Source organism: Mustela putorius, unplaced genomic scaffold (genome assembly GCF_011764305.1).
Source record: "Mustela putorius furo isolate JIRA1106 unplaced genomic scaffold, ASM1176430v1.1 tig00003983_pilon_pilon_pilon, whole genome shotgun sequence".
Lineage (NCBI taxonomy): Eukaryota > Metazoa > Chordata > Mammalia > Carnivora > Mustelidae > Mustela > Mustela putorius.
This window is the reverse complement of record NW_025422123.1, coordinates 2,854,168-2,866,761: the sequence shown is the minus strand read 5'-3', so window position 1 is coordinate 2,866,761 and position 12,594 is coordinate 2,854,168. Positions and strand designations below refer to the sequence as shown.

At 40.8% G+C, this 12,594-nt stretch overlaps 1 pseudogene; it reads right to left on the bottom strand.

The window, feature by feature from the left end:
- Positions 1-8,967: 8,967 nt before the first annotated feature.
- LOC101679304 lies at positions 8,968-9,585 on the bottom strand (annotated as a pseudogene).
- Positions 9,586-12,594: the final 3,009 nt, after the last annotated feature.

Sequence of the window (12,594 nt, the reverse complement as noted above, 5' to 3'; positions counted from 1 at the left end):
AGGATTTAGGGCATGGACATCTTTGAGGGAACAGGTTAGACACCTCCTGGGCCTATTGTGGTGGAGGTGCCTAACCTTGTCTTTCAAATTAATTGGGAGTTTATTAGACAAAGTGTGAAGGACATTGCTGACAATGGGAGAAAAGAAAACCAGTTAGAGAATTACAATTCTTGCCATTCATTCCACATAGCTAGAATACTGGGACATTGTTATGTGTGGGAAGGGTGTGGAACAAGACATAGTCTAGAGAGATGGGCAGAAAACTAGATGTTGAAGGGTCTTGTGTACCACAAGGAGGAGCTCAGAATTCATCACAAGAACAATCAAGAGCCCTCAAGGGATTCTGAGCCTGAAGCTCATGAAGGGATATGTGGAGAATAACAAACAGGACAAGGGCTATGTTTATTGCAAGAACAGAAGAACTTGTACAGAAAACCATGTGTGAACACTTCTGTGATCCAACAAGTGAGGAAGAGGAAGTGGCCATGCAGAAACCTGCCAAAAATGTCCCAGATACCCAGGGTAGACTCAGGTGCTCTGATTTCCTACTTCTTGGTGGGGACCATGAGAGAATCCTCAACTTCAAATTGTCTCCTACCCTATGTCTGAAGATCTTTATTTAATTTTAATTTCTAAAATATCCCTAGATAGACATCAACATTGATTAAAATTTTTCCTTCTTTTTCTTTTTTTTTAAATCAGCTCTCCCTCTCATCATGGTTCAATTCATTAAATTGGCAATTCATTTAACAAAAAATATGTGGAAAATCTACTCTGTCAAGCATTAAGTACTGTGGAGTAGCCATTCCCACCTGTAAATTAATATAATTCTTAATATAATTATTAAGCTGACCTTCTTAATATAATTCTTGACTTAGGTCAGCTAAGAAAATCACCAGAACTGAAAGGGTAATCACATTTCAGAAAGCCTCTGGAAAGATATTCCCTAGGTGGAAGGAACATGGTGGTGGGTGGGGTGAGGAGGGGCAGAAACATTGAGGTGTTCAGATGGGGAACCTGAGAGTACTTGAACTTGGACCAGAAGGTGAGAGTTCCAATACAGCCACAGATATAATCTTACAGATCCAGTATTTATCAAGGTGAAGTTCAATGGCTAATGTTTAACCTGACTTTTTAGTGCTTACTTAAAAACATGGCGATCTGGATCTGGTAAATTTACAATTTTTACCAACTGCTGGGATGGTTTTTGCATGTGCTGAGGGAGGAGGACCCTTGACCTCGGCCTGCTCAAGCTCTCCTCATTGATAGATGAGAAATGGGGCCTAAGAAGGTCCCCTTGTCAGTATCAGCAACAGAACTGGGACTACAACCGTTGATGCAGGCCTTTCCACAGGGTGTTCTGTCCACTGCCTTGCACTTACCTGTACAACTGAACAGGAGCCATTGTGTCAACAGGAAAACCTGGTCCTAACCCAGTGGACCTCATTAGAAGCCACAAACTGGACTGAGCTGTGAGCAGGAACTCAGAATTGTTCTTGAAGTATAAGCCTGAGAGGACACTGACAAAATAACTAAAAAGCCAGACTTAGGGTAGAAGAGTGTCTCAGAAGAAGTCAGAGGGCATACCTCCTCTTAGAAATCTCAGAAGTTGGGCTGAGGCTGAGTCTGGATAGGAATAATATCTCCACATGGTAAGGAAATTATAACAGCATTGGCAGGACAGTACTTTAAACTTCTAAGGGGTAGCAATAAAAAAAACCGTCATGGTCCCCAAGAGGAGAAAGTAATCACATGGAAAGTCACAGGCTTGGTTGGGACACAGCAAAGGAAACTGAGTTTGAACAGAGGATCAAAAAGTCACTGGGAGGAAAGAGCAGGGCTATGTTCACCTCTGAAAGAGGTGAGCTCAAGTTCTTCCTGCTGGCTTGTGCTTCATTGAATCCAAGAGCAGAGAGAATATGTAATGGAAATCCTGACCATAGTACTTCTCCACCTGGGCTATGTTCCAGGGTTGGGGACCAAGGGGTTCTCATTGCGCTCTCACTACCCGCCATGGGTCCTGGAGGAATCACAGCCCACAGGGTTGCTGTGAAACCTGCCCCCCTCTCTTGAGAAAACAGAGGTGTAAACACTTTGAGATTCTGTGAGGGAATAATGGAAGAATGTGAAAATATCTTTTGGTTTCTGCAGGTACCAGTTGGTTGATCTCATCTCAAGTTTGAAGTAAAAGGATTCTGGATTGAACTTTGTCTCAGTGACATTTCTCCTGAAGAGGCTGACCAATGGTGGAGAGGAGGGCTGCCTAAACTCTTTTGAGCTGCTGCTCCATGTAGAGACATTAATACCATATGTCCTCTCACTGAATCCTACAGCAATCCCGTGTGGTTGCTAAAGGGGTTCTGCTTTGCCAGTCAGGATCCCAGGACCCAGCGAGAGGATGTAATTTTGGCTTGGCAGTGGCGCACTAGGAATCAGTGCGAGGTTTGGTGCAAATCCTATGGGTTATCCAGGTTTTAAAGCTTCACTGGGGATGAGGGGTGCCTGGGTGGCTCAGTGGATTAAAACCTCTGCCTTCGGCTCAGATCATGATCTCAGAGTTCTGGGATCAAGCCCCACTTAGGGCTCTCTGCTCAGCAAGGAGCCTGCTCCCTCCTCTCTCTGTCTGCCTCTCTGCCTACTTGTGATCTCTCTCTCTGTGCCAAATAAATAAATGAAATCTTTAAAAAAAAAAAAAAGCTTCACCAGGATGCGACTGAACCATCAGGCTTAACTGGAACAACTCAGAGTGGGCTTCAAACTCTTTAAAGCAGTGATGATGCTCCTTCAAAGAAACTACACTGCGTTCCCATCTTACAATGAAGGGATGTGTCATTGCCAAAAAAGTTAGGAAGTAAATGATTTCAGAAAAAAAAAAAAGGCCTTCCCTACCCAGAAAATATAGCAAATCATTTCAACAGAAATCTATCTTTGTGGTCCTTGTTTGTCTAATTTCTCCAAAGATAAAATTGGTAAATTTGATCTCACTCTTCAGATTGGCTTTTATGAATCACTCACTGACTAACATCTTTCAGTGCTTTCTATGGCTGCTTATTTTCACACTGGCAATTTCAGACATGGCTTCCAATATCAGCAAGCTCTCTATTTTATATGAATATAAATCAGGCTTAACTGGAACAACTCAGAGTGGGCTTCAAACTCTTTAAAGCAGTGATGATGCTTCTTCAAAGAAACTACACTGCGTTCCCATCTAACAATGAAGGGATGTGTCATTGCCAAAAAAGTTGGCCTTAGAACAAGGCCTTAGAGAAATTGAATGACTTGTCACAACTTCTTGGTAGCTTAATCAGGACCTACCCTTTCTACATGTGAGACCCAAACTCAGTCAGGTCAGCTTATGAACTGAGCCCATAGTGTCTTATGCTTCTTCATCCAGCCCAGAGCTGAGGACAAGAACCCACAGCCCAGCAGCAGCATCATTTCATGTTTCAACTAGACACTAGGTTTCAGCAAAACAAAACCATCTGTTGCATTAAATTAAATGTTACCATGAGTCATGTTGGTTTTGTAATTTTCTTTACATATGATTTGAAATTTCATTTTATTTATTAACTTTTATATCTAGTATTGTGGCTTGACATGCATAACTGATGTTATTATATAAAAAATGATTTAAGTTAACACTGGGGAGGGAGTCCTTAAGAATAACTTTTATTTATAATTCAAGTTTCAGAGATGTAACTCTACTATTGTATTTGACTGCTATCCTCACGAGACAGGTGATTACATTCTAGTCATATCATTGGGAAGGAAGGTAAAATGGCACTACTTAGAGAACTGTGGTGTCAAAACATTTCTGGGGGTTCCTGGGTGGCCCAGTCTGTTGAGCCTCTGACTCTTGGTTTCAGCTCAGTTCATGATCTCAACGTTGTGAGATCATGCCCCGGAGTTGGGCTCTGTGCTCAGCAGGGAGTCCGTTTGAGATTCTCTCTCTCTCCTCCTCCTCTGCCCTTCTACTTACACACTCTCCCTCTCTCTCTAAAATAAAAATAATAAAATTTCTGAACTTAAAGGGGAGATTATCTTGGGTCATAGTAACTTCTCTCATGAGAGCTCAAGAGTTCTAAATTACAAGCATGTGTATTTCTCCTTATAATGCTGTATATTAATTGAATTCTAATATATGAATGAAAAACACAGTTTTTATGTATAATGAACAATGCATCTGTTTTGCGTTAAAGCTTTTGTATAGAATATTAGAACTTCAAGGGTTAAAAGGACTGTTAAATTCAACTCCATCACAAACACATGCACAATGTTTACAATTAAAAACAAAAAAAAAAAAAACGAGGCCTTAGAGAAATTGAATGACTTGTCACAACTTCTTGGTAGCTTAATCAGGACCTACCCTTTCTACATGTGAGACCCAAACTCAGTCAGGTCAGCTTATGAACTGAGCCCATAGTGTCTTACGCTTCTTCATCCAGCCCAGGACAATGCCTGCCTTCCCCACTGGGCTCAGAGCTTTTTGAAGACAGGGATTTCTTATACCTGATTCCTACTGTACCCACAATGCTGGGCACATGTTTAATGAGAAAGAGAGGCAGGGTAAGGGAAGGGCAGAAGAATGAGATGAATAGAAAGAAGGAGAAAGGAAGAAAGGAGAGAAGGAGGAAAGGAAGAAAAGAAGAGAGGTCTGCTGCACAAACTCCCAATCTACTCTTGTTACTATACCATACTCCACCCAAAACTTAAAATGTCCCACTTGAACCAGCTGTGTTGCACAAGGTCCTGGGCAGATGCTCTAGACAAACCAAGTGTGAGGGGAAAAAGTGGTGGGAAGATCAAGCAATGGGTGAGGCTGGGGAAGCGAGCAGCCAGGGAATCTCACCGGGGTCAGTGGGGAGGCGTGCGTGTAAAGGATCTCAGTGACTGCGACATGGAGCAGTGAAGACAGCTCTAGCTTTGACACTGATAAACTTGGATGGGGGCACTTACCAGCCACGTGACTTTGAAGAACTTAGTTGTCCTCCTTGAGCTCTAGTTATTTTTGTTTTTAAGATTTGTTTATTTATTTGTGAGAAATTTGCACGTGGGTGCAGGGTGGGGGGCGGAAGGGCAGAGGGAGAGAGAATCTCAAGCAGACTCTGCGTTGAGCTTGGTGCCCAACTCAGGGCTGGATCCCTTGACCCTGAGATCACCACCTGAGTGGAAACCAAGATAGAAAGGCTCAATAGATTGAGCCATTCAGGCGTCCTAGGTCTAGTTCCTCTGGTTTTTCATATGTGAAATAAAGACAGGGTTATTTGCCTTAGAGTGAATATGTATATAGTTGCTAGCATGCAATAAGCACCCAATGAGAGCTACTTTTAAATTATTATTATTATTATCATTATTGTTATCATTATCAGCAGCAGCATGTCAGCATCAGAGATCTTTGAACATACAGAAGGAAAAAAATGGTTGCATATCTTCGCTTTCACATTTCTAACAAGCTCCGAAAGGGTGCCATGGGGCTGGCCTATGGACTACACACTAAGAGGGCAGGTTGGACCCTCCTCCAGAACCACAGTCCAGCAAGATCTCCAAGTGATTCCTAGGTACACCAAAGTCTGAGCAGCACTAATCTAGAATACAGATTTTCTGATGCAAGAGGAAAAGTTCTTTCTGCAAGAGACATTATGAAGACTAATTCGCATTGCCCTAAACAACAGCAGCAAAATGATGTTAATGGGACCCAGTGTCTCGAGCTCTCTTCTCCCTGGGCTCTGTGGGAAGAACCTGATGCCCAGGAGTTAAACCACATGCATTGTCACGGAAGCAGCTAAGCTGGTGCCGGTCTCTCTTGCTTTTTATAGAATGAGGATTTGACAGAGCCGGGCTGGTGTGTTCTTAGAGTGTTATGGTGAGGCCAAAGTGGACCAGCTGCTCTCACGGTCCCTTTAAGCCTTTCTTTCTGTGGCTTGGTTCATTTTCAAAGGCAGAGAGTGGAAAAGGTGCCAAGTGTTTCAGCCTGTCCACCGGAGCTAATCGCCCCACAGCTCTGCACAGAAAGCACTCGTTATGGCTTCACCTTTGCTGACTCACTGTGAATGAAGAAGCAGCTGTCCCACTCGTCCTCGGGCTTCTCTGTGCAAGGTTTGTACCCTCAGTCTTTATCACCGGGGCCTGTAAAGGGACACCTGGTTGGACACAACAGGGCATATTTCCCATCCTGAGCCTCTGTCCTTAACCTAAAGTGAGCAGTACAAAAATAAGCTCCTGCCTCCCTGTTGGCTGGGCTTTGAGGAAATGGAAATTGCAAAGAGGAAAGAGTATGCGAGACTTAAATAAAGGGGGAGAATTGAAGTTTCTTCTAGCTCTGAGGAAGAATTAAAATCACACACAAAGAGAATCTTGGATTTATGACCCCTGGCTCCCCATTAGCACAAGAATCTTATATGCCTGTGGGGTAAAGACTGAATAGAATCTGCTTGTGGCTACTCATTTACCAACCAGGAGCTCCAGGGTCTGCAAAACTGAGGTGAAGCAGGAAACCAGCGCTTAGAACAGGGTGTCTAACTGCCCTCTCTCCGATCCAAAGAACCTCATCCTTTCCTGGGTCTGCAAATCCGTACTCACTGCTCCCCCTGCTGGAAACACCCGAATAGGTGACCAGATGTCTAAATTCCAGGTCGGTCATTGTATGTGGTCCTCTAGGAACCAAGCTCCTGCTCCGAGGTACAAAACGGCATTTTGAGGCGGTGGGGAGAGCAGGACCTCCTGACATCTTGCTGACAGTTCATGTTATGGGTTAGAATGAAAAAGCGCAACCGCCTGAGTTATTTTCCACCGGAAAGAAAAATTCAAAGGCCCCAAGTTAAAACACCTTCTAAATAGCAACAATATAAAAATATTCCAGGGAAGAATGAATAAATATTCCTCACGTGCTAGTGACGCAACACTTATGCAACTACTTCTCTCCTTTTTCTTTCCCATGAATCCCCAGCACGGAGAGTGCTTCTTTCTCCCTCTGTGAAAATGAAAATGCTCTTGGCATGCAAGCTGAAATGACTATATTACATTATTTAAACCAGAATAAATAGCTCACTGTGGACACAATATAATCTATTAAAAATATTTTCCTCTTTCTACTTTCTTTCTTTCTTTGTTCTCCATGTCTAAAATAGTTTTGGGGTGAAAATCCTTCCCCAATCTCTCCTGTTGTCATGAGGAAGCTCTGTTTTCAGGTGATAATTTTTCAATTATTAAAATTAAAAGATAATTAAAATTAAAAGATGTTAAAATTAAAAGATAGTACTCCCTTCCAGATACTCACGATCCAACTTCAACAGTCAGGGCCAATCCAAAGTGTTTATACCCCCTTTAGCTTTCTTCAGTTGTACTATTTTCAAATAACTTTCGTACATATTATTTCAGCCACAAATATTCCAGTATTTATTTCAAAAGGTGAGGATTTTTTAAAGTTTAACTATATCATTATTACACATAAAAAGTAATACCTCCTTAAAAACAAGTATCCAGTAAGTGTTCAAATCCCAATTGCCTATAAATATTACTAATTTTTTTTTACAGTTTATTGCAATTAGGTTTCAAATACCATGCTTACACTGTGCTTAGTTGATATGGTTTTTAAGAGATTTTAATGTATAGATTCCTCTATTTACTCTACTTTTTTTTTTTTTACAATTTATTTTTTATGAAACCAGGTTTTTGTTCTATAGAATATCCTTCCATTAGGATAGGATTTTGTTGATTGCATCTCTGTGGTATAGTTTAATAGATTTGGGGGTGCTTTTATATTTCTGTATATTGTGTAACTGTGATAAAAATAAAATACTGCATTTTTGGGAAACAAAATTGCTATTTTGACCTAGGAGTCAGCAGATTTAGGCTCAATTCTTTTTAGCAAGACTGCTTCATAGGTATGGTGTGTTCTTCCACCTAGAGGCATCTAATATCTGATCATCACTCCTTTTGTCCTGTTGCCAACTTTCAACACTCAGTGACTAAACCATTCATACATTGTGGGTAGAAAAATAATGGTATTCTAATTCAATGACTTCTTATTCATTTATTAATTGGAATAGTTCTACAGAAGTATACTAGTATTTCATTACCTAGTGATAAAGTTTGGATAAGAAAGGCAAGACAAATGACTGAATATTTCTCTCTTAATGCCAGTTATCAAAATAATGAGTGGTTCTTTGGAATCCTCCAGGGGTGACTCATTAGTTTTGTGCCTAGCCATGCATTCTTAAATAACCTCTAAGGCTAGTCTTAGAATAGTTGGGTTTTGACAGAATTCACAGATTTCCACAAATTAAATAAAAAATTTTTCTTTTCATTCTGTCATTTTCTTCAAACTGCAATACGTATTTTCTTTCTTTTTTTTTTTTTAAAGATTTTATTTGACAGACAGAGATCACAAGTAGGCAGAGAGGCAGGCAGAGAGAGAGGAGGAAGCAGGCCTCCTGCTGAGCAGAGCGCCGGGAGCAGAGCACCCGGATGAGGATGCGGATGCGGGGCGATCCCAGGACCCTGAGATCATGACCTGAGCTGAAGGCAGAGGCTTAACCCACTGAGCCACTCAGGCGCCCCACAATACGTATTTTCAATCTTTTAGTTGGTGTTTTCTTTCCTTCAACTTGGGTTTCCCTCTTCCTTCTTGCACATTTGAACATTTATTTATAATCCAACTATCTCTCACCCTGTCTCATTTGTAAGCCTACTCAGTCATGCATTCTTTTTTTTTTTTTTTTTTTTTTTGGTCTATAAAACAATGCTTCTTAAATGACAACTGGGTGTCAAGTACTTTCCTAAAACAGAAAGCCTCTTTTTCCTTGGAATTACATTCCGATGAAGAAAACAGGAAACACAGACACAAAAATGCGCACACAGAAGTGGACACACACTTTTTACCTCAAGATATAAAACACGCCGTCCTGCTTTCAATTTCAATACCATCCTCTTATTTTGGTTCCCTCTTCTTCTTTTTTATTTTTTTTAATTTTTATTTGCATTTATTCTGTGCAAATTTACTCCCGGGCCATAAGTTTTTGTTTCTTCAGTTTCTTCTGGCATATCTTTTTCTTCTGTGCAACCTTCTCTTCTGGTTTAGGAACAATCTGCTCTTTTTCAGTAAGGATCATCTCAATGTGGCAGGGAGAGCTCATGTATGGGGTAATGCGACCATGAGCCCTGTAAGTCCCACGCCGCATCTTGGGGGGCTTCGTTCACCTGAATGTGCTCAATGACCAGAGAATCGACATCTAAACCCTGAAGTTCAGCATTACTCTCTGCGTTTTTAAGCATGTGCAGTAAAAATTCAGCACTCTTCTTGGGCCACCGACCTTGTATCCAGCCCCACTGTTTGGCCTGGGCACACCTACCAACTCCACCATTGAAGCGACGGAATGGCACACACTGCTTCTGCAAAGTGACTTCTTTCAGATACTTGGTGGCTTTTCGGATATGCATACCCTTGATGGCCTGGGCAGTTTCACGTGTGTTCTTAAAGTGAACACGGAGATTTGAACCTCTTGACTTGCATGATTTCGTAGGGTTTTCCGGGTCAAGCGAATAGCGAACCATTTTCTCACCCCAGGCCGCTGAGAGGAAGAGCGGTTCCCTCTTCTTCTGAGTAGGACCAATAGGTATCCGTTTTAGAGCCTTGTGAGTTATACTGGTAAAGCTGAGTTTTGGTTGGAAGTTCACAGTAAGAAACGAGGTGCAGAGGAAGCAGAAGGATAAGCCAGCTTCTGCCATTGTGAATGTGCACGTGTCTCTGCTTGTATGTTTGTATATACTGCTGTGCATGTGCGCTGACCTGGCCGATCGTTAATCAGGAAATTTGGGGACGGGAAAGTAGTCTCTGAAACTGACAGTGGAGAACAGGTGACAGAGACTGGTGTTCATGGCTGTGTTAAAGGCTGCCGGCGCAGGGGTACAACTGTGACTACTTGATCTCCGTGCCTTAAGTAGCATTTCTTAATATGATACCTATTCTAATTTTAGGGGAACTTACAAAAGTGACTGATGTCAGGCCATATGGAATAAAAAAGAGTATTTTTTTAGGGGTTGGGAATGGGGATTATTTAAAAAGCTTCTCAAGTGATTCTAATGTGCAAGCAAGATTGAGAAGTTGAGCCTATATTAACTGGCTTTGTGCAAGGTAATGACGGTAATGAACAAGTAAATCAAGTTTCCTAGTAGTGTCAGTAGGGGGCAGCACTAGCTCAATAATTAATTCAAACTATGGTCATGGATGTCTCATTGTATTAAACAGATTTTTCAATATTTTAAATTATATATTCTACTTTTATAAAAATACTATTCTTATTCCAGAACTATGTGAGCTTTAACTCTATTTTATAGCTCTATAAAATTTAAGGTAACTAAAAATTTAAACTTAATCTAGATTCTGAACAGAAGTTAGCAATTTCAGCAATGACCAAGAGGTCCTTTTAAACTATATAGTTTTAAAGCAACATTATCTTAAACCAGAGATGAGCAACTCAATAATGTTACCATAATAAATAATATTTAGGTTTTGATAAAAGTTTGAGAAAATCTCCCTGGATTGGGTAAATTATATAAAATATTTTTAAGTAACACAAGTTGTCAGTATGAGTGATTTTAATCGTAAAATCTCAAAGGACAAAATGTGGCAATAAGAGCAAGAAAGACTTCCTGTGAAAGTATTTTACAAAACTGCTTCACTATCTTAGGATAATCAACAAGTGTCTGCTGCATTATTTAGATTCAGCAGATGGGAGAATTCTTGAGCCAGTAACTAAGTCCTGTTTTATGTAAAGAGTCTCATTTATTTAAAAAACATGAAAGTGCTTGATATTTTTTAAATGTCTTTATCTCCGCACTGTATATAACATGAGTGGAACCCAATGATAATATAATCGAGACTGCACTTCTATCTGTTTGCTCCATCTTTTGTCACGTTTTGGTACCATTTGGAGTGAATACTGAAAATAAATAAAGGTACGTAGTCATTTGCATATAGCACCCATCCTCATACGTACACAAATGCAAACTACACACCCTTCACCCATTGATGCTGGACTTCAAAAAATGGTGTTTGTATTACAATTTTGCTTCCATCCATAGACTATATTGAAAAATTCTCATTCATGTAAAAATTATCATTCAACAACATAGCCTTAAAATTCACATAAATTGCACTTTTATACTCCAGAGGTCTTGACTTGTGCAAGCAAAACTTAAGATTTTTCACTACGTCTTTATAGCACTTGCACAAGACAGAAGATAATAAATTAGTTATACCCAAATTTTCTTGGTGGAAAGTTGCTTAGAGCACAATAAGAAAGGGAGAAACCCTCAAAGACAGCTCACCTCCTATAAATAATCTCTTTTTGAGCAAAGTAATTTTGTACCCAATCCCTTTAATGGAAATACTTTTCATCTCTAGAGATGCCAAATTGCCTGTGTATATGTGACACCCATGGTTTAGCTTATATAAATGAAAAACATAAAATATGATGCTAACAGATACAAAGAGGAATTTCCACGTTAGGATACAAGGACGATAAGCATTTGTAATGCCATGTTCAAAACACTGCCACTCCCAAGTCTGCTGGTCTCCTTCCCTACAGTCATGGGAGCTGTTTGATCATTTTACTTTAACGTTCGAGAGTCAACTGACTCCCCACTCCCTTTGCCACAGGCCGGCAAGCTTAGGATGGAAAACAATTTCGACATTCGCCACTTGGACTCCCGCCCTTAGCAAGCACATTTGTTGTTCATACATGGTCTTTTGGCTGCCTTCTCTCCCAGCCATCTGTTAAGAGAGGCATTGTGCCTGCTCAGATGGGATGGTGCCACTATATCTAAGAGACTCTCACAAAATATATATGTCTTACCTACCTCCACTTCACAGATTTCTAAGCACTTTATTTACTGACCAGGATTACATTTTAAAAGCCAACAGAGCTGAATAATTAAGGGCTAAATTCTGTCCCGGTAACTTGTGAGGTTCCTAAAAGAATTATTCCAGACTTACTTTCAATGGGTGGACAATGAAATTGAATGCTGCATTTTCCATGATTGAATACAGGATATAAATACAGCTGCGCGCATCATTGCTTTCTCCTTTCATGTGACCAGCCCTGAGAAAACAACGACCATACACCTGTTATCCCCTCTTCCTCGGGCCACACATGTCTCATCGATTCACAGAGACTGTTTAGGCACTTGGAATATTTGACTTGCGTATAATCAATTTTGGCTCAGTCTACACGCGCCCCGATTATCATTAGCAGGCTGTGGTAATGATAATAGATTTACTCTATGTAATCCTCAAGGACGGAGACCGCCTTCCCAAAGAAGTCTGGTCTGAGCCTTTTGCACCTTTCAGCTAAGACATTTTCAAGTTCACCATTTCCCCTCAAGGCTTAAAGGTCCTTCTTACCAGATTCTTAAACACCCGGCGTGGAGTGTGAGCACATCCCCAGGTCTGTGTCGAGTTTCATCTTTCCGCTAGCTAGGTCACCATGTTTTGCAGCCAGATTGTATGTCCTTCTGCATTTGGCTGGTGACCATTTCACACTTCTACATCTGGATTGGAAAGCAAAGCTAATTTGGGGAGCCAACCTAACTAAG